The sequence below is a fragment of the Patagioenas fasciata genome, chromosome 3 (assembly GCF_037038585.1).
Source record: "Patagioenas fasciata isolate bPatFas1 chromosome 3, bPatFas1.hap1, whole genome shotgun sequence".
NCBI classification, from domain to species: domain Eukaryota; kingdom Metazoa; phylum Chordata; class Aves; order Columbiformes; family Columbidae; genus Patagioenas; species Patagioenas fasciata.
The window spans coordinates 30,362,161-30,388,760 of record NC_092522.1 but is presented as its reverse complement, the minus strand read 5'-3'; the positions used below and the strand labels follow the sequence as shown (position 1 = coordinate 30,388,760).

Genomic DNA, 26,600 nt, shown 5'->3' with positions numbered 1-26,600 from the left:
GCTTCTATTTTGAGAGTTATATCACAAACTCACGTGTTTCAGGTAAATCAAGTAGCACCTAGCTGGCTCAATATAGATTTCTTTGTATTGATTAGTTGGGCAAGTCGAGATGCAGAGACAAACCTAGAAAGACCGTGTTAAATTCCATTGCTTATTTTCAAAGGTCATTTTGGAAATCACAAGTAATACGGGCTATTCTGGGTTTCAGACTAGACACAAAAAACAAACAGAGGCAGGGCACATGTTGAGTTGTGGTTTTAATTCTATTTGCAACATAGTTTACATGACTTAGGACTCCAACAAGCAAACAAAACAACCATTGAATCAAAAACTCAGCATAGATTTTGCATAGCTCAGCACAGAGAAGTTACAATATCTGAATAGTATTTTTCATTTAAGTAAAAATAAAATTATAAAACGGCTAGCTGTCTGGGGAAAATTAACAATAACAAAAAAAGAACCTTTCTGTTGACTTTTTAACAACTGAGACTTTTGCATATAGCACAAAGGAGTTTCATAGCCAATGGTGATATAATACTTTTTCACTTTTGCTCTAATCTACACTGTAAATCAAAACAAACTCATAAAAGGCTAAATTATTAAGAACAGTGGCCCAATGGAAGTGTCATGCAACTTGGAAAACAGGATGACCATAAAAAGAAAATGAGGCTGCTGGTAACCATTATAATGTATGGCTGAATCACAAACGCGAACACCAAAGACCTTTTTCTGTTCCACTTATAACCCTTAAGAGTTCTTTTTTTTCCTCCTCTCTGAAGGCAGAAGTAGGCCCTATCAACAACCCCCTTTCAGTTTCTCTCTTCCAGGCTACGGTTTCTTACAGTAACGTGTCTGTCATCGTCCATGAGCTTAAACAGAGCACTGCATAAGCCGTATGCATCACGCATCTGTCCCCAAGACACAAAATCCTTCCCTGCAAGGGAACATTTTGGTGCAATCTAATGCAAATTCTGAGCTCAAGGGAGGCAGGACTGACGAGGTATTTAATGAAAACATTTCTGTAAAATTAAAAGAAAAAAAAAAGATAATTTAAGGCTACCGGTGGCCAAGATCAGCGACCACAGGAGCAAGTTCCTACAAGGCTCGCTGTATTAGAGTATTAACTTCCAAATTAACCCAGAGCGCAGGAGGCTCCCTGGAGCCGGCGGCAGCCGCGGCGGATCTTCCCGCACAGGGCAGGAGACCCCCCGGTGAGAGAAGCGCCTTGACCGCGGACACATTTCCTCCTCTGCCGCTCCAGGGCTGGGGGAGGCCCGGCCACAGCCCCCGCCGCCGCCGGCCCCCATCCCCTTCCCCCAGCACCGCATGACAGCCCCACGGCGCCAAGGGAGACCCTCCCCCCAGGCCGCAGTTCCACAGCGGCGGGGAGACACCCTCGCCCCCAGCCCTCGGCAGCGGGACCCCCTCAGCCTCAGGGCTGACGCGGTGTCGGGCCGCGGCGCCGCTGTCACCCCCCGGCGCCGCCGCCCGGGCGGGAGCGGGAGCCGGCCCCGGCACCACCGCCCTGCGGCATGCGGCGGCACTGGGAGCCCGCGGCGGCACCGGGAGCCCGCGGTGGCACCCCGTCGCCTGCCGCTCGCCGACCCGCGCCCCGGCCGCGCCGGCGGGAGCGGCTGACAGGTCGCCACCGGTGGCTCCGGCACCTGCGCTGCGCTCGCCTCCCCGAGAGGAGGGGCAGCCGGCGAGACCGCGGCGCGGCGGAGCGGGAGGCGGCGCACGGCCGGCGGCGAATCCCCCAGGGGCGGCGGGAGCCCCTCGCCGCCGCCCCGCCGCGGGGCCGGGCGACCGTGGCCGCGGCGCCGCCGACACCTTACTTCCTGCTTCGCTACCCAGGGCCAGACCCATCGCGGCGGAGGGATCCCGCCGCCTCCCGCAGCCTCCTCCCCCTTCTGCTTCTGCTTTCCCCCCCTTCCCTCTCCCCTCGCCCTCTGCAAGAAAATAATTTGACAGCGATTTGCTGACACCGGGATTTTTTTTTTATTTTTTTTCTTTTTGCATCACGGACTCGGCAAAGGCAGCGCGGCGGGAGGGGGAGGCCGTGCCGGAGGTAAGTGCCGGTGCCCGGAGCCTCCCCCGGCGCGGGGTGGGGGTGCGGCTGCCCCCGCCCCGCTCCGCTCCATGTGCCGCCGCCGGGGTGGGTGCCGGGCAGCGGGGCCGGGGCTGGGCCGGGGGAGTTATGTTTCCTGGCGGAGCGATATTTGTTTACAGGATGAGCGCGTACTGTAAGTGAAGTAGGACCCAGCCCGGGCAGCTCTGTAATAAATTAATATCGCGATTGCTCCCTCCTCGCCGACACGGACATAAGCCCCGCGCCCGGCCCCCGCGCCTGCACTTGTTGCAGAATTCACGCCAGGTAGGCGAATGCTTCGCAAGTTTCATTTTTGCACGAGCTGAGGCTGCGCTGGATGGAGAGGGAAAAAAAAAAAGGGAAAAAAAAAAGTTTGCAGTTCACTTTCGGTCTGCAGCGCCGAGTAGGCGAGGCCCTGCCTGCTGCCTCCTCCTCCTCACCGATCGCCGCTCCCCGCCGGCCGGCCGCAGGGAGGGAGGGCGGGCGGGGGGCGCCTGGGGCGGCGGGCGCGGGCTGGGGGCGGGCTCGGCAGCGGGGCGCTGCCCCGTACCTGCCCGGCCCGGCGGGAGGGCTGGGGGCCGGCGGGCCGGTCCCGGGGCGCCCCACCGCGGCGCCGCTCCGTGTCGTGGGGAGGGGCGCGGGGGGGGGTGCCGCGGAAGTTGTCCGAGCGGCGCTGCCGCGGAGCCGGCGCGGCCCCTGAGACGAGCGGCCGGCGCGGTGACGGTGTCAGACGGTGTAAGCAGCGAGGCGGCCCGGGGCTCGGCTTTGCAGCCCAGCCCTGCGGCCGGGCGGCACCGCGGCGTGCGAACTTATTCTGGAGAAATGTGAATTTCTTCATCTTTCTTTTTTTCTGCGGGAGTGGAATGCATGGACGGGTTGGACGCTGTCGCAGGGGGCATAAGTGCTTTTTGGTTTCTGCCCCGTCGAAATGTGGGGGTTAACGAACCAAAACTCTTAGCCAGATGTTTAAATACCAGCGAGGTGATTTGCAAGTAAAATAATTGGCAGTTAAGCAGTTAATAAATGGATAATGCCTACTCATCTTTCTGCTGACTTTACAGAGTGGTTTTCACGTCTGCCAGTCAACTAGCCGGGCTTGACTATTCGCGTTGCAAACTTAGCGATGTTAATACCTTCGTCCAGTAAAATCTCACCTGTACTTGCTGTCCCAGTGCATCGGGGCTGGTTGTGATTCAGGTAGTTATGGGTGAAGTTCATGGATTTTTACAGACTAATACGATAACAGCAAAACAAATACGGTGACCCATAACTAAACTGTTTATGGGTAACGTTGCAAAGTGCTTAACTGCATGATTAATATTTTGAGGAGGTAATCACTGGGGGTGAAGTTTTATGTCTTTGACAGCTAGAATTTTACAGTATCTAATGGAAAGATGGGAGGGTTCACCTGGCAAGCTCGGGCCGGGCCTGCCGGGCTGCTCGGCGGTGTCACCCTGCTGCCTGTACCCCTCCTGCCCAGGCAGCAACCCGCAAAGCTCCCCTGGGGACCTGCCCCTTGCCCTTGCGTGGGCTACAACCTCACGATAAAGTGACCCATCCCTACGATGCTGGTGTATATGTGAACCGTTCCTGCGTGCAGTATCTGCAACTGCTATCACTGCTTATCTGCTTGGTGGTCTTGTTTGAATGGTGAATTGGATCAGAATGGAGCAATTTCCTTAATAAGATGTATCTATCCAGAAAGAACCCATTTGACTTTGTTACCCACTGAAGTGATGGGGTGCAATGTGCCCTGGTTGGTATGTTACCTTTTTTTCTTAAGGCTTGTCCAAGGCATGTGCTTAACAGCAGAAGTGCTACTTCATCAGTGCTCCATGCATGCGTATGTGGCACGGAAGTTAAGCTGTGCAGCTTGGCTTAAAACAAATATACTTGTTTATAATTTAGACAAGTGATTTTTCATATTAAAAAAAATGTGTTCTATGCATTTTTCTTCCATGACTGATAGATAATCTGTTATAGTTTGGAAAAAATTAAGTCTTAAATATACCCTACCCAAAAGTTTTGGCACAAGTAGACACTCTTAAGATCTGTTCCGCTACTTGTGTTTCAGAAGTTGAGAGATTCCAATGAGGAGCTGAGCAGCAGTGTCGGCGTGGTAGACAAACCAGTGTATCTTGAAAAGCCAAAAAAGCTCCAATACGAGTAATGCACTTCACAGTGGAAGCTGGCCTCAGTGAAGAGTTGAGAATTGGCCGGAGCTGAATCACGCTGCTATCACTGTATGTCCAGCTGTTCGCATCCCTGCCTGGGGCAGAGGGATCAAGCCAGGGTAGGTAGGCATCATGCCTCCCGTGTTTACATCGCTCCCGCATGGGCCAACGTGAGCGTAAATAAACCACAGCGTGACTAACCTCTCTACCTAACATTGACTCATGTTGTATTTGGATAGACTGAAAAAAGTCTCCACTTCTTATCCATTTGATTGTCTCGATCTTTATGTTACTGATTATGAGCTGTTTCTGAGAATACTGCTGTTATGCATTTAAGACTATGAAGCCAGTCCTTGTTTCAGGCTTGTTTTGCTTTTGGGTAGCCCTCAACTAGCCTAGGTAGGAAAAAGGAATTCTTAGATTTTAAATTCATAACTCTGTTACTTCTCCTGGTTTTTTAAAATTTTTCCAGTGATGTAGTGAGGTTTGCCATTATAGCTTGTAACTTGGCATCTGGCACAGAGTATGAGAAAAGTATAAGAAGAGCAATCTTGTAATGTACTCTGGTTTCTTTGAAGATAATATTTTGCCATAAATATTTTTGTCTTATTTTACTTTTTTGTTTGTTCTAATCAAGTGGGGACTATGTTGCTTGAAAACTTACTTGGCAAAGTGTTCAAGAAGGCTCTTCTCTCCCTTTCCTAATACTGTAATGGGACAGTAATAAACTAAAGAAAAAGGGCCCTAGGATCTGTAACATCATTGTGAGATTCTGGTGCTGGAAGGTTGTGTCTTCTTATGATGTGTCATAACAACTTGTGAGATAAGGCAGTTTAATTTCAGCTTCCTTAGAAATATGTTTTTAAAAAAAAAGAACAAGCAGTGTTTGACAGACACAAAATAATTGTTGATATGGAAACTATTTGTTTCCTCCCCTAGCTTACAATGAAAAATTATCATCAGAATTAGCATTTTTTTTGTCCCTAAAGTTAATGGATCGTTTTGGCTCTCCTCCACCTGCAAGGTGTATGCAGAAGCATCTTCAAGCACGTGTATGAATTCTGCGTGGCGTGGTTGCCGCGCACTTAGTTATTCATGTCAGGTGCGCAGCCCAAGTGGTTGTACCAACTTCCATGGCACTACTTAGAAGAGTAGAGTTACTGCAGATGTGAATATTTGTGGGGTAGGAGGGAGGAGGTTGCACTTGACACTAAAAAAATAAAGGCAGCAAATTCCATGCTTTCGGCTGCATATGAAGTTATAAAATGTCTTCTTAATTTGTCCAGCTCTGAGAAATGGTAATCGATTGCAGGGCTGTGAGGGGAAATCAGGCCTTCTAAGAGAAAGACAAAAATAGCGCATTCGAATATATTTTAAGAAAGGCGTCTCTTCCTTCAAAGAGTGGGTCTGAGTGTGGTTCAAAGAAAGGTAGCAACAGTTCTATCAGTTTTGGTTTGTTCTTTAGCTCTTCACTTGAAACGGATTTAGGAGATCCACTGAATTAGCTTTTGAGCAGCGTGCATTTATGTGCCAGGTTAAGTTGTAGAGGTTGGAGAAGTATTTCCCCTCAGCTCTGGAGATGCCAAGAGCGGGCTCCTGCACCATCATCTCCTTGTGGCTGCTGTTGCACATGTGTCTCTAGGTAGCACCAGGTCCAGCCTGGCTGGGAGGATGAAGCAGGTAACGCTGGCAGTCAGTGAGTCGTAATTGACACTGGTTCTTGTTGGATGCTGGTTTCTGTGGGCAGAAAGAGTACTTTTGATGATGGTTTGGTTTTTCTCTTTCTGGCTTGGCCATGTCGCTCCATGTTGGTGGGGGTGCGGGGTCACCTGGCCCTGCTCGAAACAGCAGCAGAAAGAAAAAAAGACATTGATTTGTGTCTGGAAAATGTGCTCAGATTACAATCATATGCTGCAGAAACTAGAACCCAAATAGATCATTTACAGTAGTTTCTTCTCAAGAGGATAATGGTTTGGGGAATCTGTGGCATGCCTTTAATGTAAGCACTATTTACCCTATAATCAGGATTTTTTTTTAAGTTTAAACTCTCCATATTAGAGTGGGGATGTTGCAGGTTTTTGGAGGAGTTATGTAGCGTTGGGTATATTTTGAGGTTCTGAGTGAAATGAGTCTTGTGGTTTCAGTTTACTCTGTAACAAAGAGTAATAAGTCTCACACAAACAGCCCACTTCAGTTTTCATAGTTAACTGATGAATTGCTCTGGAAAGACCCAAAATGTTGATATGATGCAGGCTCAAAATGTAGTGGTGTTTCGTTGTTTTCTTTTTTTGTTGTTGTTTTATTTATTTTTTATTTGTCTTTCTTCAATGTACAATGCAGATTTTGTTAGAATTTCAGGCAAATTGCTGACCTTCAGCTTCCCATCCACCAGTCAGCTGTGGCTGGTGTAGGTCCCTTTCCAGGCATATGGCCACACGTGCTGGGTTTCCATAGCCCACCAGTTCTACCTTTCTGAAACAGCCATCCAGGGCCTTAGCACAAATTTTCTCCTGTCTTTTTAGTTGAACAAGAAAATGGTTGCTGTCTTTCCCCTCCCTCCCCTCATTGGCTTCTCATGGTAAGATTTTTGATAGAGCCTGCATTGTGATATGTCCTTGAAGTGCAGTGCTGCAAGGTTTTGTTTTGCTTTGACTTTTTTTTTTTCGTTCCTCTTCGTGTTTAGACTTCGTTGTATCTATAGCAAAGTAAGATTGTTGTAGATGGTCTTTTTTGATATTTGCGGTTGGTTGTTTTTTTCATTTGTCAAAAATCTCATGTTCAGGAATGAAGGAAAGCTCAGACTCAGGTACTAAAACCTCCAGCTAGCCCTGCAGTGTAGAGACTGTAAAAATCTGGATTAAGGAAGCAAAACACGTATAAGTTAAATATTAAATTATCAGCAATATTTTTTTTAAAAAGTCCCTGATGGTGAAAGGCTTTTGTTCACATTGTCTGGCTAGAGCAGGACTTACTAGGGCTCTTAAAGGACAGGGTCCATTTGAGATGCAGAATTTAAATTGGGTACTTTCTCTTTAAGTGAATATCAAATCCTGAATAACTTCAGCATGAGACTGTGAAAAAAAAAAGTACCCAACGCTGTGAAGAAAGTGGCTATTAAGTCTAAAATTTGATAATGGCTGAAGTTCTCTCTCTGAGAAGAAAAAAAAAAAAGTCATTTGACTCCTAGTTAGCCATAAAAATGCTGTACAGACCCATTTTTGTCTTTGGTCTCCACTCCCCCCCACATACACTATTTTCATTGATGGGGAAGTTTCATTTCCTTTATTTATATATTTTTAGTGTGTGTGTGTTTGAGGGGTGTGGGGGAGGACAGGAGGGAAGTCTATGTTCTAGTTTTTATATTTAAAAGAAAAAAAAATAATGCTAATGTTTTTAGAAATGGCCTTAAATACATTCTCCCCTTTAAACCAAAATGCTGCTGTTAAAATAGAGCATGTTAGGGGACTGAGGGGTTTTGCAACACTTCTGTGTGGGTAGGAGTCCTGAGTTCCAGTTGTACTAGCAGAAAAGTGGTTTTCCCAGTATTGTCATGTTTCACATGCCAAATCAGAACTAGAAATGCCTTTTCCTGGAAGGATCTCTATTTACACTTGGAGAGTTATGCCAATTACAGCTATATTAGCAGGACTTTTTTTTTTTTTTTTAAATATATTATACTTGACCTGAATAGTAGCTTCTTTCATTTTCTTAATAGAACAGATGCTACAATCCTGGCATGTAGTTTTGAAATGATCAGTGCAGTAAATGCTGCTGCCTTACGGCACAAATGCATATGGGCAGTCTTGCAAGGTTATGGTCTTAAGTGGGTCCTAGTGAAATGAATGCTCTTGGAGCTTCGCATAAGTTGAAATAGCCCTCTGCTGTACTTGCAGAATTTAATACAATTTATCAGTGAGCAGGAAATACATTACCAAGTTATGTTATTCATATGTTGTAATATTTTTTTCCTCAAAGAGATCCCAAGCACTTGAATGTTTAATACAATTTTTAAATGCTGCAGATTAGGAAATACTGTGTTACAAGTTTGTGAAAGTTTGGAGGCATAAAAGAAGATGCTGTTAATACTCATATTGATCAGAGATTAAAGATTATTTACTCCTTTGGACAGCGCAGCGGTGCGTGAAGAAGGAGCAGGTAAATGGGGCTTCTTTGGCAAGAGCCCGTAGCTGCTGGGTATGGCCAGTGCTTCAGCTCTACTGCTGCCCTTCTGTCTCTTGCTTCTGGTGGAGGTGATGTCCTGGGAGGTGGATCCTGTTTGTACCAGGAAAAACAAAAAAGACAAACAGAACAACAAACTAGTAAACTAGTGTCATTGTTATTTCATAAACAAATTTGCTAGCTATTTGCTCTTTTTGTGGTGTTAAGATTTGCATTGTTAGCAACAATAGCAGTGTATTAAATAAAAAATGGATGCCGACCAGTCTTCAAATGGTTGAGATCTGCCACAAGTATGAATACTTAGAAGACCCTGCGTAGCTGAACTAAACTTTCTTTCCCCCAAAATGTAGGCTACCAAAGCCTTGAAATATTTAGGGTATTGACTTAAGAGTTCCTTAAGTTTCTTCCGCAGTGCTTCATTTTGGCCTGCCTCCTTTATGTTTTGGTTGTCCTGAGCATGACAGCTGGGCTTACCTTGCAGAGAGAGGGTCTTCTTGTGGTTGACTTCACGCTGCTTCCAGCAGTGAGAGCGCTGGGCATTGCGCTCTCTCTGGAGGCTGAAAACATCAATTTGCAATGGCTTCTAGGTTGCAGTGGAAGTTCAAATAACCATGAGCTCCGTGGCCATTACCAGAGCTGTCTCTGCTGAGCGCGGGAGCCTGTGGTCACTTGAACCACAAGTTTCTGTCGTGTGTAGCTCAGCGTTGAGCACAGCAGTTTTGTTGCTGCTTGTACCCGTAATACATTGGGGGGGAAGGGGCACAAGCAGTTAAAATGCTAACTTGCTGGCTTGCCTTCTGAGTGTTTTTCATTACTTTTCAAGAGCTTACGTTCAGTCTTGCAAAGGAACCCCTGTGTATTTTGATAAAACAAAAGAAATGGTTCGCGTTAAGCTATGTTGAATGGTGCAGCTTTGCAGGAGTGTTGATACTCCAGCTGTCTCTTTGGCCTGCCATACAATTCAAATTGAAGTGAAGGTCTCCCACATGGTTATTTGCATGCGTCCTCTTATCTCTGTTTTGTATCTGCAATTTCAGTATATGCTTCCAGAATTATTTTTGTTCATTTCCAATAATTCTTCAAAGATATCTGGCAAAAACCAAGAGGCTGGTTGTGATTTTACAGCAGTAGAACGTAGACAACTTTGATCTTCTTGTTAAATGAATTTTCTTCATGTGTGGGCTGGGTGTGTAGTGTGTTGATTTAGTTTTTATTGATTAGTGTAAAAACGTGAATTCAGCATCACAGCAATGATGATAAACAAGTACTTGCAGTGATATTCTAATGAGTTCCTGGCAAAAATAGGGCAGAAAACCATCTCAGAGATTGACGCGCTTTAGTGGTGAGGTGCAGAACCAGGATACTTTCTTATGTAAGAGGCTTGGGTAGAGCTGTTTGAAGTTCTAACTTGGCAACACCATTGCTGCGAGCAGCAGCACGCCAAGCAGGGCAGGATGCAGCCTTGCCTGTTGGCATTTGAGTGTCAGAAATGGCATTCTCGCCTCTGTCTGGAAGGCCTTTCTGCCTCCTGATCACGCCAAGATCAGCCAGATTGTAGGAACCAGGTATCTGCTTTGTTGGAGGGTGTCTCTGGACACAAGCAGTGAAGCACTAATGGCGTTGCGGTCCTCATCTGCAGTGATGCCCCACGAACCATCCCCGCGTGTTTCAATAAGCCGGCATGGCAAAGCATCAGGTACAGAGCGGGGGAGTGGAGGGAGGTTTCTAAATTAGCAGACAATTTATGTCTGGAAAAGTGAGATTCATAATCATAACTACGTTAAACCCATATTTCTGAGCATGGTAGGGACATATCTCCATTTAAGGTGGCAATAATTCCTCTAAGCCAAAATGTTTGCAGAAGCGTGGGCAGGCAGCTTCTCCCTCTTTTTTTCCATTGATGCTGTGTGTTGCCACAACTGGAAGAGGCTTCTCAGTGGTGGTGATGAACAGTATTTCTCTATATTTTGTCATCAGGTAAGCTTGTTTTATGCTGTCAGAGTTCAGTAAATCAATGTCTGAGCTGCCTGGATCATGATGAAAAAGTATTGCTGCTGCGTGCATGTGTTTGATAGAAGCAGAAAATAAGAAGCAAAATTTTTCTGAGGTAAGGAAAAGTGGTCTTTTTAGGACTATGAAATTTTGAAAGAGCTGGTTCATAATGAACTTGTAATACTTTTCTAAAGTTGCTCCTATTAAAATGAAAAAGCATGAATAAGAGAGTATGCCTTGCAGGTAAAACGGAAAAAGGCCTCACCATGTATATGCTTGAAAACCAAAAATGCATTGCAGAGAATGAATTTTACCCTTCATTTTGCTTGTAGTAAAAAATTAGTCTTTGAAGTCAAAAACAGGTTTAGATTTAAAGAAATAATATGCCCGAAAAGGGAGGTGCGCAGAAAAAAGACAGGGGGTAAGTGCTGTTTTGTTAATGAAAATAATGTAAGTTAAGCCAAATGTGACTACCTGCATAGTAAGGTATTGCTTAACATGAGCAGGGATCAAAAAATACGGTCCTAGGAGACTTTTATTTCAGTAATGTCCAGATTTCTGAATAAATTTTAGTCTGGATGTTGAATGCACATATATAAACAATAGCCTAATACCACAGAATTACGATAATTTATGAAAGTGATACTTTAATGCTGGAAGCCTGTCAGCGTACAATCCCTGGGGTAACTACTCGATCGTTAGTTAAAGTAGGGGTTCATTAAAATAACATGGGCTCATCTGGTTTTAAAGAATACCTCTGAGCCAGTAGGCGATGGTCCAAAGCTAGTAAGGTTGCAGTGCAGACGGTTTGACAATGGCATGTAGATTACTACATAAAGCTGGTTGATGGACTAATCCATTGGATTAAGGGTGCTCAGTATTGGGCCCAATTTGTCAATTTTTAGTCACCTGTAGCAGCGCCTGCTCATATTGTAGTCTGCTGAACTACCTGTGTGACTGTTTGAAAGAAGGTATAGGGTTGAGTCTGTATATGAGCGCAGCTCTTTGTTGTAATGATGTTACCCTGTAATAATTGTTCTAGTTGAAGGATCGTAATTCCGAAGTGGATGATAGACTTCAATTAAGTAAAGAAAACCCTTACATTTAAGCCCCACGCTATCCTTAGCATAAACAGCTTTTTTTTTTTTTTTCAGGTAGAACTTTTACTTTCAGGTTATTTCTGGAAAATCCGTACTGCTAATTACGTAAATTGAAAGAAACAAAAAGAGAACAAGGGAGCAGAGCATCTTATTTTAGGCTTCAGCAAATGCCAGGTCATACATGGCCATTCCAGCTGTCTATAGCGTTTGCCTGCGTTGTTTTGCTAATGCTTTTGTTACCAGTAAACCAGCCTGATCAGTTAAACTGGGCATTTATTGCAGGCTTTGTACAATCAGATTGCCAAATGTTGGAGCTGGGCAGTTATTCCAGCAGCAGGGTCAGCTTGTGCCCCCTCAAGAGTCCCTTCTTGCAGGGCTGCATCCTTGCATACGCAGAAGTTTATTGCTGAAAGAAAACGTAGGTTTGTTTTGGTTTTGTGTGTTTTTTGGTCTGTTTGTTTGTTTTTATGCTGCTGTGTAGGCAAGTCCGTGTTTTTTAGGTCAATCCAGTACAACAGCAGTGAGTTTTTGTACCTGCACCTATTGCCTATTAAGGCAATAAGAAGCTCTCCTTGAATGAAGGGAAGGCGGATTTCAGATCTGCCGGCAGATCAGAGAGCGGGGAGAATGGCAGAAGCGGCGTGCGAGTGAATGAACGAACTTTCAAGCTGACTCAGTGATACACGTACAGTATACGCTGTAAAGATTAGTCACTGCTTACTGTAAATCTTTCTTTATGGTGCTCAGTGCGTGTGCCTCTATCAAGCTGCAGTTAGTGAGCTTTGTAGACTGGAAATTCAGGCAAACCTTATTTCCACAGTATTTTCCCATTGAACAAGAACAACAAAACTCAGGGAAACCTGAAGACTTGTAAATTACTGAGCTGGAGGCAAAAGAAATGTTTTCCTTATCTCATGGTGCTGCTATCTTAATCTGGGAAACTAGTAGGAAAGTGAATAAATTATGCAACAACTTTTTTTTTATTATTTAGAAACCTGTGCTTACATGTTATTAGTGCTGTTCTGCCCTGTCCTGTGCAGGTTGGTTTGATTTGTGTGATGTTTTTTTCATTAGGTAAGTTTCAAGCTGCATTTGTGTAAAACACCAATTTACATGATGGTAACAGAATAAGAATTAGAGAGAAGGATATTAATCTGTTGAAAAAACTATTTTCATTTGCCAAGCAGAAACTTCAGGAAAATTACCCTCCAGGTTGAATTTTCTCATAAATGTTCTCAAGTTCTAAACTTATTTACTGGCATAATAGGTATGCATAGCACCTAAGGCAAAGTTTGTATTAAGGAGTTACTTTTTTGGGGAAAAAGTGAGTTGTTGTTGTGTTTTTGGTTTTTTTTTTAAAGGTAGTCTGCAGCCTCTTCTGAGTTACCCAGATTCAATAAGCTGATGGTTTGGGGTGGTTTTTATTTTTTTGTACTTTCAGACTTTTCTTTTGGTGGTTTCTTCTCTGTTCAGCTGAAGTTTATTTTATTTTAGTTAGTTTAGCTGGGCATCTTTTATAATTCTTAGATGCCCTTTCTCTCAGATATTCACCTGTTTCACTTGGCTTGTTCAGTCTCTCCATAGAGAACTGTTAATTTCAGCCACAATCATACCAAAAATACTTTCGATTTCTTTACAGTAAGATTTTTTTTTTGATAGATTGTTTAAAATTGCTTCCTCAAAAATAAATAAAAAAACCCCACACAAACCAAACCAAACCCCAGAGATGTTGTTGGAAGAGTGAGCATCAGGCTGTGCGGGCAGGGCTGGGTGGGCCGGCGCGGGGGCTGCGTGCCCGCACAAGTGGTTTGGCTCCATCCTCTCCCAGCGAGCTGGTCCCGTTGTAGGCTTCGAGTCCTCTGAAGCGCAGGAATGAAGGCTGAAAATGTTATTAAGTTTTTTGGGTTATCTCACACTGCTTATTTGAAATGGAGGCCAAGCGATTTACATATCTTTGTATCTTGGATCTGAAAAAAAAAAAAATTTTCTTTTTTTCACTAGCCTTTGTGTGGAAATGACATCACAGCTTATGTCAGCCATGCTAAATTCAGAAGTTTTTCTCCTCCCCGTTGGGTTATTAAGCGAATATTAGCTCTGCCCTGTGAGTCTTCCTTCACTGACTGTGCCACGATGATAACTTCATCGTAAATGCTCTGAATCTTGTATGATGAAGAGAAACAAAGACATCCTCTAAAGCCTTTTGAAACTGATGGGAATGTAACTCATTTCTTTGCCTGGGTGAGCCCCTAAACACCGTGTTTTCTCCTGGGATTGCTGATGCGGCACAAGCCAGCGAGGGCTGGCGTGGTGCCTTTGGGCAGATCTGGTGAGGGGGGCTTAAGTTCACTGCGGCCCATTGACGCCCGGGTACATCCCCCGTTAAAACTTCCCACCCTTGTGAGACCAAGAAGGTTTTTGAGCTAAAGCTCTTAGGTCGTGCCTGCGTGTCCTGTATGCAAAGCTGAGCTGCCTCATCTCTACCCAAAACACCAAGGTTTTGGGGCTGGGGTTGACACTGGGGCTGCAGCTGCGGCAGGGTGTGAAATGGAGGCATGGGGGTTTCCTGTGACAGCCCGAGGAGCTGGGAGGAGGGAAACAGAAATCAAATTAAAGCTGACATTTTGAAAAGTTGATTGCTGCCTTTTTTTAATCATAAAGCAATTTTTAAAGTAAGTCACGTCCCAGAGGAAAAATAAATACATTGAGAAGAGAGAAGGGGGAAATGTGATGTCGAATTTATGCATTTGAAAGTAGCAGGCTTGGTACTGTGATGGTTGTGGTACCAAATGTGCACAGAGACAAAGCATAAAGATAACTATCGTCCTGACTCTCCTCTTGCTAAATTTCCAGCTTTAGTGTTCTATATGTAGGAAGTTTTTATTTATCCGTACTGTTTTGGGAGGTCTGGAGCAGTGGTGAAGGGGCTGATCGCAAGCACTCTAAAAAAAATAATACAGCTAAACAAGCCCACCTGTTGCCGCAGTGGACATGGAGAGGTTTCCCTTCTTGTCCTGCCTCCCGTCAACCTCGCTCTGACCTGGGAGGAAGGTGAGGAGGCCTCCGGGCACCTTCTGTGGGAAGGCTTGCAGGAACAGCTTTGAATCGGGCTCCTGCCATGCAAAAGCTATGGACAGCCATTCCCACACTTGCAGTTTTTCGGTTTTTAATGTATATTCTGGCTCAGCTCTTCCTCTGTAGCTGTTGAGGCGAAGGGGTGGAGGGGAGGGTACTGAGGGATGCCCTGGAAGGGCACGTTTTGATGTTGCCCTGTGCATGTGTTGGAGCGGGAGGTGCTGTGCACATCGTGGAGGTGGCGCATCAGAAAACTCTGGTGGAATGACTTGTTCCTTTTAGAGCTTGCGAGGAGCACTTCATCACTGTAGTTATTTGTACAGCCATATGCTATTCTTTTTTCTTACATATGTTCTCTGATAATTGTCAGTAGCAGGTGTCTGCGAGCCAAGGCGGAGCGGTATTTAAAAATCAGACTTTTAATGGCAATAAAGGATTGTGTGAGTTTAGTGTGAGGTTGAAACCGTTGGCCTCTGAAGGTCATGTTCCTTGCAGAGCAACAGCAGTCGGTAGCAGTAATGGTCCTCCAGCTCCACAGCTCAGCTGCAGAGGTGTGATCTTGGAGAAGGAGTCAGTAGGTCTGGTTATAGGTCTCTACATCTGGTTTGGCTGAGTCAAGCAAAAAGCACCATCCTTTCTGATGTGTGCACCAGCCCACAGGAACTGTATTGGACGCGTGCTGCACCCCAGCTTGGTGAGTTAGGTAGTATGGGCTGGTGGGAGATGTGACACAAAATCTCTAGTTTGGTTTCTCCCACTCTTGACCCCATCTTTCCCTGTATGTTGAGCATCCTGAGCTGTTCTGGTTTTATTGCTGGTTGCTGTTGCATTGCATGCATGTGTATTAGGTCCCCGTTGGTTACTACTGTGGTAGGAATTGCTGATCTTGCATCTCCCTCCATCATCTGAAGAACCACTGCCAAGAGGAAGATGGGGGGGGGAAATTGTAGTGGCTCCTGACTTTAAACAATGTAATTGTCCACTGAAAATCATTTTGGGGCATTACAGGGTCAGAATCCCCCAATATCCATGATGCTACTGCCACATCATCCTCACATCCCCACAAACAGCTCTCTGAATTGCCAGTCCTTCTGCCCATCAGTTAGGGAACTTAGAGCTGGGTGTAACAGATTTCTAGGAGAGCGACAATTAAGAAGTATATTGCATTTTAAATGTCAGGGAAGACATAATGCCCCTAATGTGTGGTGTGTTTTTTTTTTTAATTTCTGTTAAAGAACTAGTAAAATATAGAGCACATATGGAAATGGCAGACGTTCTTGGTGTTTGATTTTTTTTTTTGTTGTCCTTGTTCCTAAAATTAAGCACACAGGAGTTTGTAAGATCCTGCAGAGAATTCAAACAATACTGCGCAGTCATGTGTTCATGGAATCTTCTTAATCTAGTCATATATACGTAAGGAACAGATCCAGATCTAAAAAATAATACATTGCGGTAAGGAGAGACAAACCAAATAGGATAAAGACAAAATACTGCTAAATACCTATGATTGTACTTTTAAGTTTAGGTTTTGCTGACAGCATTCCGTTCTGTTTAATTTATTATTATTCATTAATATTTTTATTATCCTTCATGTTCTTCCCTGTGCAAGGAAGTAACCTGTGGAATCAGCCGCTCTGCGTATCCCTTGCAAAATGTCGGTAACTGAAAACTGGATCACACGACCACAGTAGGTCCCTCGCTGTGTCAGAAAACCAGCAGTGTCTTTCTCATGTGGGTGGGTTATGAATCCATTACACTTGTGTCCGTGCACACGCGTACTAAGTTGTTTTGGTTTTTTTTGCCACCGTAGTATGTTTCTGAGTTGGGTTGCAGGAGGAGTAGTGATTTCACAGCTTCACCACAAGTGCACTTGTTGATGTTCACACGGGCAGAGCTGGTTGCGGAGTTTGGGTCAGCAGGCCAGCATCCTGATGCGCTCTGGTGCGGGACCCCGTAAGACCAGCTAACGGTATTAACTTAATGCTAGCTGTAGCTATATTTACCATAAAAGCTTTCTTGAATGATTTTACTTTGTCACCTCCAGAACCTAGACCTTGAATTGCAAAACTTTTGGAGATAATTTTGATAGCATGTCCCACACCACTTCAGAGTAAAGACTACTCAAGTAAGGCACTGAAGTCAAGTTCAAAAGATGTACAACACATGAGATAACTGTATATGATATTCTTTTAATTGTTTTTGACAGTAAATTTAGTAAAGAGGTCTTGAGATATATATACACACACGCACAGAGAATACTGATCTGAAAAGCAATGAACAGAAGCATATGTGCATGATATTGGAATTGTTTTCCCTTGAGGGTTTTGTTATTGTTGTCCCTTTCACGAATTCTGAACCTGTAATTTTTCATCTGCTGTTCTTTGGCCCTCTCTGCCAGAGAGGCTCAATCTATCATGTTAAAAAAATCAATAAAAACTCTAGAGGTTTATTTATAAAGTAGAGCATGGAGAGAGGGTGCAAAAATTCCATTAAAATGGCCATTCAGTGCTAGTTACATCTCTTTGGGACTAAGCTCCAATATTTTAAACTATTAAAATTGTTAAAAGAGTGCTTTTTAAGTACCGCAAATCACAGCAAAGCTTTCTAGTTGAAACTTACCTTTATACAGTCTACTAGCATTCACCTTATATATGTTTTTGGAATGTCTGCTACCCTCAAACACCATTTTAACATCCATTTTAATGCTTTATTATAGTTAATAATCTTACAGGTTTACGCTCGAGTGAAAATACGTGGATGAAAGAAGTCAGAATTTATTTTCCTTCAGAGGCAGGAGTATATGCCTGCCTTTGTGCGGATGCAGCTCTGAGCAAATCAGTTATTTCTGAGAAGTCTATAGGCTTCTAATGTAATTCATCAGGATTGCCTGGCTTGGCACATGATACTTCGTTAGAGGAACTTAGAAATTCAGGTGGCTGTAGGTTATTTTATGACATAGCAATTTTCACCAGTGATGTGATGGTCATCTGCTCCATCATCCCTATCGAAATAAATAAATGTGTCCCTCTTCTCATAATTGTGGTGTTGAAGAGTTTATGGGATAGTATCTGTATTAAACCAGTTTATCTGAAGTGTAAGCTTTGCCTCCCCCCAGTGTCGTTCTGACCTGTTTTAATAGCTGAAGAAGATTGATTGTGAAACTGTTGAGTTTTAAATACAAACGGCATTATATGGTTTTGTGTTGTATTATCTTTTAACTTAGGACAAGAGTTGCTTCTAATGGAAATACCCTTTATTTACTTCCAAAAATGTCCAGAAAAAAAAATGGTGAACTCTTATTTGGGCAAGAAACAATCTATGTGTTGTGGGGTTTGATTTATGGTCTGTGGAAGCGTGTAGAGCTTGAAAGATGAGGAAACTGCATGAAACTGAACCAAAACCAGGCTCTTCCACCTCCAGGAGACTCCAACTCACCAAACCTTTGTGTGCGGTATGTCCCTTGTCACATAGTCATATCTCTGCATGCAACTGAATAACCCAATCCATCATTCCCACATTATTAATCCATCAGTTTTTCCTTTTCTTACTAATTCACAGCCTATTTCTACCTTCTTGCCATCACTGCTTGTATACATTTTCCCCTTTCCTTGCTGTATGGAGTTGGAGCAAAGTAATGATCTCAGAAACCTTAAAAAAAGCAAAGCTATTAAAAAGGACCTTTCACTGTTAATTAACATTTTAAGTTTCCAAGAAGCTGAAGTAGCCTGTGTAATTATTGTGTGGTTAAAAAACTGTGGAAAATTCATAGTAGTGTTTGGAAAGTGGGGACTTAGTTGTATTACAGAGCTCTGAACAGAAATGATGAAAATAAGCAAGTAATATTGATGAGGATAAAGGAGAAGAACCTCAGCCAGAAAGGTGGAGTTTCATGTGAAGCCTTTGTAGTCTGGAGCCACCAATCTGCCACAAACTGGAGTTGTAAGTGGGTTGGTTGGGTTTGGCCGAACTGTGATTGTCTCCAGCTGAGGTTGGCTTTCCTGTTGGGGGTTTTCCTGCCTGGGCCCTCTCCATCCTCTTCCTCCTGGGCACCATGGCTTGGGAAGGAGCAATTTGGCTTCATCATTGCTTGGTGCCGTGCAGTGGTGCTGTGGTCGGACCTGTGGAAAAAGCCACGAGGTAGGGAGGGAAACTGGGAGATAAGTGGGAGTTGTGGGAAGAGGCAAGTGAGAGAAAGCAATGCAGGCTTAGAGTGTTAGGCCGAGGTCTTTGAAAGGCATTTGTTAGGTCAGTGGTGTGTAGGTTGCCAGAGGTAACTTAGGAACTGTGATACCTTTGGAGGAAAATGAGGGTCTCCTCTCCTGTAGCCATCCTGCAGCCCTCAGAGCCGTTGTGGAAGTTACTCCCTGGCTACGTCTCCGTTGGTGGAACAGCTCTGTGCTGAGCTCTCACTCGGTGATTCAGTTCGCTTGCTTCTGTCTCTCGTCCTACTCTGAGGTAGGCATCTTGGCCTAAGAGGAGGCCTTTTTGCATGTCACAAGGGGGTCTTTTGTGTTCCTTTGTTGTCCCGCATGAGAGATGTGGAAGTGTGTGATTTTTATGAAAAGTTTCTACTAGTGTATGTCTGCTGGGCCCTATGTATGACAACGTGTGGTGTGATCCTGTGGGAGTGTGCTAGGAGTGGATCCTCTCTCAGCAAGAGCTGCTCCTCATCTCTCAGCAGACAGGGCTAGATCCTGGATTACTGTCACTCCTTCTTTTCTTTCCATACCTGCCTTGGTGGTGTCTCTGCCCTTGTTGGTGGGACGTGTGGGGCCTGTTAGCTGCAGAGAGTCTCCGAGACCCAAAAACCCGCTATCTCTGAAGTGTGGTCATGTTGGAAAGCTGGACAGGTCTGTCAGAGTACTAGGACAAGCAAAGTGGCCTCTTACCTCCTTGCCTCTGACTTTGACCTTTTGCAAGTAGTGTAATTTTTGTTGTTGTTGAACATTGACTGGTTTTGGTGGTGTCCTTGAGGACAGCAGGCTTGCAAGGTGTGCCCAGGTGGCACCGCCAACAGCTGGCACATACTTGTGTAGTGGGTAAATCTGTTGGATTAGAGCTGAACAGCTCTGACGTAGCTCTGGGTCATCCCCAAAATAAAGCTGCTAAGGTTTCTCAAAGGAGTAGTTGCTGATAGCTTTAGCTTCTAAAATTTTGGGGGGAAGAGGGCTGCCTTTTGCCAGCTCCCTGTGGGGTGAGTGCTGTTGGACATTTGTATTTCACTGTGCCAGGGTTGGGGCACAGGTCAGCTGCTAAAGTAATCGCCTGTTCTACCCAGACTGTTTTTCCTATTATGGTGGTTTGGGGCATGATGTCCCCCTTTATGTGGGAGGGGAGTAAAAAAAAAGGAGCATTTTTTGTGGATTTGCCATAGGGAAGAGGTGGTATGGTTTAAGCTGTTCTGTCTTTTTTGCGGGTTCTGGTGACCTTCCTAAGCTAAATAAGTGCCATGGAAAGCACTGTCCTTCTGGAGGTCCGATCCTTGACAGGTTTGTGGTCTTACGTTTGGAGCAACTGTTCTCTGGGACCTTTCCAAGAAGTCGCCATTTAATCAAACTGGTGAAACCTTATATTTTTGGCTTTGAGTAATTTCCCCACCAACTCTGTTGGCCTTGCCCCTTCTCTGAGTTGTACATGAAGGCCAGAGTTCTGCATCCTGTGCCTGGGGTTGAGCCCACAGTATGTGAGGAAGAACTCTTGCCTCTTCTGAATTTTATTTGTTTTTTGGTGGAAGGGAGGAAGTGGTAGATACCAGTCTTCCTCTCTCACACATCCTTCCACGCGTATCTTGGTGGTGGCCACCCAAACTGTCCCCTAGAGATGCTACTCTACTATGACTAATATCCTAGCTTTTATTTTGAAAACACAGTCATCAAAGTTGCGCAGATCAGCTGAGGCCAGTTCTAGCCTCTTGTATATAAAAACCTAGAAAGGCACACTTCTGGGAAGAGGTGTTGGAGATAGGTTGGTGTGCTGTTGTCTGATGTGTTGTTTTTGTTTTGTTTTGGTTTTGGTTGTTTGGTTTGGTTTCTTTTTTTTGTGTGTCGTTTGTTTTGGTTTTTTTATTTTGTGATTTGAAGAAAGGGAGGGCAGTGGTGAATGTTGAGGATGTTAATAATTGAATTGGTGTACCATGATTTCAAGTTACCTTGATTTAACGGTGTGCCTTGATTTCAATTTTAGTCAAGACTAAATGCAGTGGAAGTAGTAGATGCAAACTCTGCCAGATACAAAGACTAACCAAGGCTGTAATTGTTAAAAACTTATACTGTTATAATACCATAAAAGCTCTGAGGCTAATGAGATGATCCACCTGTGTAATAAACATTGCCTTCCAACCCCAACCATTCTGTGATTCTGTGTATGTCTTTCCTCTGCCGTTTAGACAAATATTTTTGTTGGTAGTATTTTGTGGGCTGTACTACTTGTGTGACTGTGTGTGTTAAACATAACTCTGTTGGTTAACCTTCCTTGAAGAAATATTTTAACTAATAGACGTACGAGCATATGAATTTAGCTAATCCTTTATGCATTGTTTTCCCAGCTATAAAAATGCTCCAGTTAAGGAAAGTGTTAACGTTTCTCTGCAAGTAAGTGCCACTGTAGGGAGAAGATTTTGTGTTTTCTTGTGTTGTGTGTTTTTTCTTTGGGAAATGTGTGTGTTTTAAATGCTAACTGAATAAACATCCTTGCTTGAAGTATTGGTGATTTGGTAATGTAAGGTCAGATATTTATATTACTTAAATTTATGGTGTGCCATTTGTTTGAAAACAAACAAATTCTACTATGCATTTTGTGTATATAGGTAACTACAGGTGTTGTAAAATACAAAGTACAGAGTAGAACAACAAAAAATAAGCTTCTATTGTAGTAGATGCGCTGAATTAACTGAGATGCCTGGGGAAGCAAATTTAGAAAGACAGGAATTGAGACAGGTCCCTCCTTTATCCGAGGAATTCAGAAGTTGGGACTCAGCTAGAATTACATTTTTAAGGCTAGTACAGTTTCAATATATGAAAAACATTTTTAGCAGATTTTCCATTTATTGGCAGAGCTATAAATGAATTTAGAATAATTTTAGGGAGCTCCACGGAGTTTCTGCAGATCGGCATGAGCCCAGCAGCCCTTGGACTCTGGCCTCACTTCCTCCTCGGCTGGAAAAGCCAACCCAGTTTTTAAAAACTGACGGGGAAACCGGCTGGGCATTAATCTTACATAACTGGGTTCTTTTTGTTTGTGTGGTGTGTATTTTTTTTTTTAATAAAAACAATTTAAAAAAACAAACAAAAACCCAACCCAGCTTGTTTCCTAGGAATGCTGGGAGATATGGTTAACTAAGGAGCTTCCTGTTACCAGTCTTAGGCCCAGTGTTTCACTCCAAAACAGCAAAATACAGCCTTCCATGTCCACCCAGGCTCCCAGAAACCCCCCCAGCCCAGGAGCCAAGCTCTGCTCTCCTGTGGCCACCGCAGCCTGGGCACCCCTGGGTGGGGGTGGAGCACGGAAAGTTTAGAAGTTTGGTGAACAAAGAAAGGGGGGAAAATAAAGTTCCCACTGTTTCCATATAGGAACCGAGAGAGAAGCAACAGGGTGGGCCATACGTTAGTCTAAGAATAGGGTTAGGAACTTCCTTGCATGGTACGAACCCGGCTTTTTTGCAAGGAGCTGCTTTTAGATTGCCTGACTTTTTAGGAATTGATTGATATTATTGAATCTTAGAGAAAAGTGAGTCAGTCAGCTAACTAAAATAACGTTTTTGTTAAAGCCTTGTCCCAGTGCAAAATATTTGAAGTGTGTGTTGTGTTTTTTTTTTAACCTTCTCTTTTTTTTTTCTTCCCCCTTCTTTGAAATTACCTCAAAGATCTGACGGCAAGCTGTGAAATGGTTGTGACACTCGCTATCTTGACTTAAGCCTGTATCAAGATTCCACTCTAGGGAGTGCAATCGTGCGATAAGCACTGCTAGTCAAACACGTCTTAATTACTGCATACTCGATTTAGACGCTTTCTGGGGCCTTCTCCTAGCAGGGTTTTGCAGGATCACGACCATGAATTAGCTTCTCTGTGCACTGGCAGTGACCCCCATCTGAACAGGGTAAATAAAAAAAATAGCATATGTGTTCGTAGAGACGTGGCAAATAAGAGGGCAGTTTACCTTTTATTTTAACTCCTGGGAGTGCAGGTTTTATTGAATTGCTGTTAAAAGAGGCTTGGTGAGATGCAAAATGGACTTACTCCAGCACTGAAGTGCTGCGATGCCCATCCCGTGTTTCTTGGGTTAAGAAAAGCGAAGCGGGACAGCAGGAAGGGAGGATGTCAACTGTGCTTACTTCTTGGCAGCAGCAGGAAAATAATGACATCATTGGGTTTCCAAACTTCAAGCAATCTTTAGTTTATGTAGCCATTTTCATCATATCTATTTCATGAAGAAGAATGTATATATTCCATAGTGCTTGATGTCATGTGTCATATTCTTAACTTTTGACAGTGGTGGCTTATATAGACATTGTAACTACTTTCAAATGGTGTTTGTTTTATTCCAAACCTGATTAGCTGGGAGGGAAAGGAAAATACAAGTTGTAATAACAACAACTACTTGGCAATATATTTTCTTTCTTTTTTTTTTCCCCCATCCATTTAAATATCTTCTTTTTTTTTTTTTCTTTTTGTGTGAAGTCTGTGCATGTTATGCACTGAAAAAGTAGTATCTGAGACAGCTGTAATTCAGTATTTTGTGTAGTAATTGATTTCAGAAAGAAAGGGCTCTGATACTTCTAATAAAAAGTTAAGAAAAAATAAAGTTCTAAAAGTTCTGGCTCTGGAACCCCACTGTTTTCTTCTGAAAGTTTTACTCATTGGTGTAATTATTTTCAAGAGGTTCTGCTTTTTTCAGAAAAAAAAGGATGCTTAGTGAATATCATGGGATGATACAGAAGCCTTTGTAGGATGTGCACTGACCTACCTAAGAAACCCAAGAGAGATAATTACAACCTTTCTTAATCTACATTTAAATGCACTTTGAAAATGGTTTTCTATGCAAAGAATATGAACCAGTTACATTTTGGAATCTATACCTATATGGAAGATGGAGTGTTAAATAGCTGCCTATTTCAGGCTATTTTTGATGATTTCCAGATTAAAAAAAAAAAAAATTAAAAAAAAATATATATAAAAAGAGAGAGAAAGCATATTAAATTATTAGGCATCTCTACCAGAGTGTAAGGAAGATTTATGCTGTAATGAAATATTGCTGCAACCCAATTTAGAACTTGACAAATCCGGTTTTATAGGGCTGAATTATAAGGGATACCTCATTATTTGAGAGGAAAACTTTTTAAATTGTTATTTTTGGCACCCTGGTCTCCTCTTTGGTTGGGTTGTGCTCTGTAGGAGCTGCTTTGGGCAAGATGTCTCAGCTGATCCTTTTTCAAGGGAGCTGTGCAGGATGAAGTCATAATTAAGGATCCCATCCTGGCAAGCCTTTCTTACTGCATGTATTTGCTGATTTCTAGTTAAATTCTTGCAGTCCTCATTGCTCCTCTGGGTCCTCTTAAAAGCACAGACTTCTACTTTATTGACAGATATTCCTTACTGATAGTGTATATCAGATATTGCCTACTGATACTGTATATCAGATACTGTATATGCACTATCAGTATCTATACAAAATTGAACTACACCAAAATTCCATGTACACTACTTTTTTTTTTTTTTTTTTTTGTAAAAACCTCTATTCCTTGCTTCTGCATATAGACGTCTTGGTTGTGTCTCGCTTTTAACTCAGAGCATGCCCTTGTGCGATGTATTTGGAGTACAACCTGGCGTTATGGCTTGCAGCAGACAATAGGGAACATCACCAAAAAAAAAAAAAATTGCTCAATTTAGGAAATCTACCTCAAGTTTTGAGTAGCGAATACATCTTTGACCTAACCATAACCTAACTAGCACTAAATCATGTCCCTAAGAACCTCGTCTAAATGCCTTTTAAACCCCTCCAGGGATGGTGACTCCACCACTTCCCTGGGCAGCCTGTTCCAGTGCCTGACAACCCTTTCCATGAAGAATTTTTTCCTCATATCCAATCTGAACTTCCCCTGGTGCAACTTGAGGCCATTTCTTCTTGTCTTATCATTTGTTACTTGGGAGAAGAGACCAACACCCACCATGCTACAACCTCCTTTCAGGTAGTTTTAGACAGTGATAAGGTCTCCCCTCAGCCTCCTTTTCTCCAGGCTGAACAGCCCCAGTTCACTCAACCTGTTGCTGTTCGAAGGTTCTCAAATGAGAAACAAATCTGGGAGCAAAGTTTGTGCATTTGACTAAACTGAAGATCAAATTCCAGCTGGAAGTAATACTTCTTTATAGGATGATGAGTTTCTTGTGTGCAGACTTTGTTTTCCCCACTGTCCTGGCATGCAAAGTGATTGATCTTAAGCAAATTACATACGTTTGTAACTACAACCATGTATGTGCACGTAGGGGAGCATGTGACGAAAGAGAACAAAACTGCAGGGTTTAAGCTCAGCTGGTAAATTTTTCAGGAACCTTTTCTCCTCATTCCTTGGCTTCTCCCAATGCCGCCTATGTGTTACCTGGCCCCATGGCTCCACAAGTGCTTTCCCATGTGTTGTGCCTGACACGTCGGAGGAGTGAGGCATTGCCGGATGGCTTATGTGGTCAGGTACAAGGAACAGATGGAGTGTTTACATTTAGGAGACTCTTAAACTGAATACTTAAAATGACTTACTGGTAAGGACTGCTTTTAGACTTTAAAAAAAGTTGCGGTTTGATGTGTGTTAAATGTGCACTATGTTATGTGCTTAGCTTCAATCATAAACAATTTGCTGCGTTTTAGTGAGTCTGATGTTTAGTCTTTGCCCCCCTGTTTAGACATCAGTAGCCAAATGTTTTGCCTCTATATGTAGTCTCAAGTTGCACTTTTTTCTGATGTAGTCATCAAATCAAATTATTTATAAAATGAGGACATCCTTTTGGATTTCATTTGTAAACAGTCTTAGATATGTGCACAGGCAGAGAGATTCTTGTCTGTTTATGCATAGTTGAAGCCCAAATATTAATAAATACTAATGTTAAATAGTGGGGCTTTTTCCCCCTCTCAGTCTTCATTTAAGTTTTCTCTTTAAGGCTCAGATTTCTTCTCTAGATTACCCAGAGAAAAACTTTCACCTTGCCCTTGATCAAGTTACTAGTTACAGTATGTCTCTGCTACAGTGATTTATCATGAGTTAGGATAAGCAAGTGAACCCTTTTAGAGTGGTTCCTACTGGGCAGGTATTAGTGTAACTGAAACCGTGGCGGCAATAGCTGGCGTGTGTGTTTGAGGGTAGGATCTGCTGTCTTCAGGCAACATGATGACTTCAGGTCTGTTAATTTTGGAATTAATGGTGAGAGCTGGAAGCCTGCTGTCAGCCCACTGAGGTGCCATTTAATATTTCCTTGGAGCTGGGTTGGTATTGGACTTTGCTGCTTACTTGTAACACACCTCGACAGGCAACGAAGTCCTCCTCTTGTAGTAGGGATTTGGGGGCGGTGGGGAGGGACTCTTGAGATGAGAGGTGGCTGGTGTTGCCTCAGGCCCCTGCAGCAGGGAGACACTCAGTTTTACTCTCTCTGCTGCATCTTTTTGCACATGATGAGAGACCTGGGAGGTGCCCATTGGAGTGGCTGCCTTCAGCAGGAAGGGGAGGTGGGAAAGCAAGAAGCGAGATGCTGTAAAACAGGGGCTGAGAAATGTGCCTCTTACATAGGTTTTAAAGTTTTTAGGGGAGACCTTATCGTGGCCTACAGCTTCCTTACAAGGGGAGGAGGAGGGGCAGGTGCTGAACCCTTCTTTTTAGGGACCAGTGATAGAACCCGAGGGAATGGCAGGAAGATGTGCCAAGGGAGGTTTAGGTTGGACATTAGGAAGAGGTTCTTCACCCAGAGGGTGGTGGACACTGGAACAGGCTCCCCAGGGAGGAGTCACGGCCCCAAG

At 43.5% G+C, this 26,600-nt stretch overlaps 1 protein-coding gene across 11 annotated transcripts in view; it reads left to right on the top strand.

Annotated features, from left to right (window-relative positions):
• The first annotated feature begins 1,804 nt into the window (after window positions 1-1,804).
• The window catches only part of TRERF1 (transcriptional regulating factor 1), a 104,092-nt gene continuing 79,296 nt past the window's right edge, over window positions 1,805-26,600 (top strand). For 3 of the 11 annotated variants that reach the window (XM_071806036.1, XM_071806033.1, XM_065835140.2), the window contains exon 1: window positions 2,121-2,374. The gene's annotated coding sequence lies outside the window, so the exon portion shown is untranslated. Of the gene's footprint in view, window positions 2,069-2,118; window positions 2,375-3,150; window positions 3,287-4,163; window positions 4,383-26,600 lie in introns of those variants that run through there. The other 8 variants (XM_071806030.1, XM_071806034.1, XM_065835137.2 and 5 more) reach the window with 6 other exon arrangements.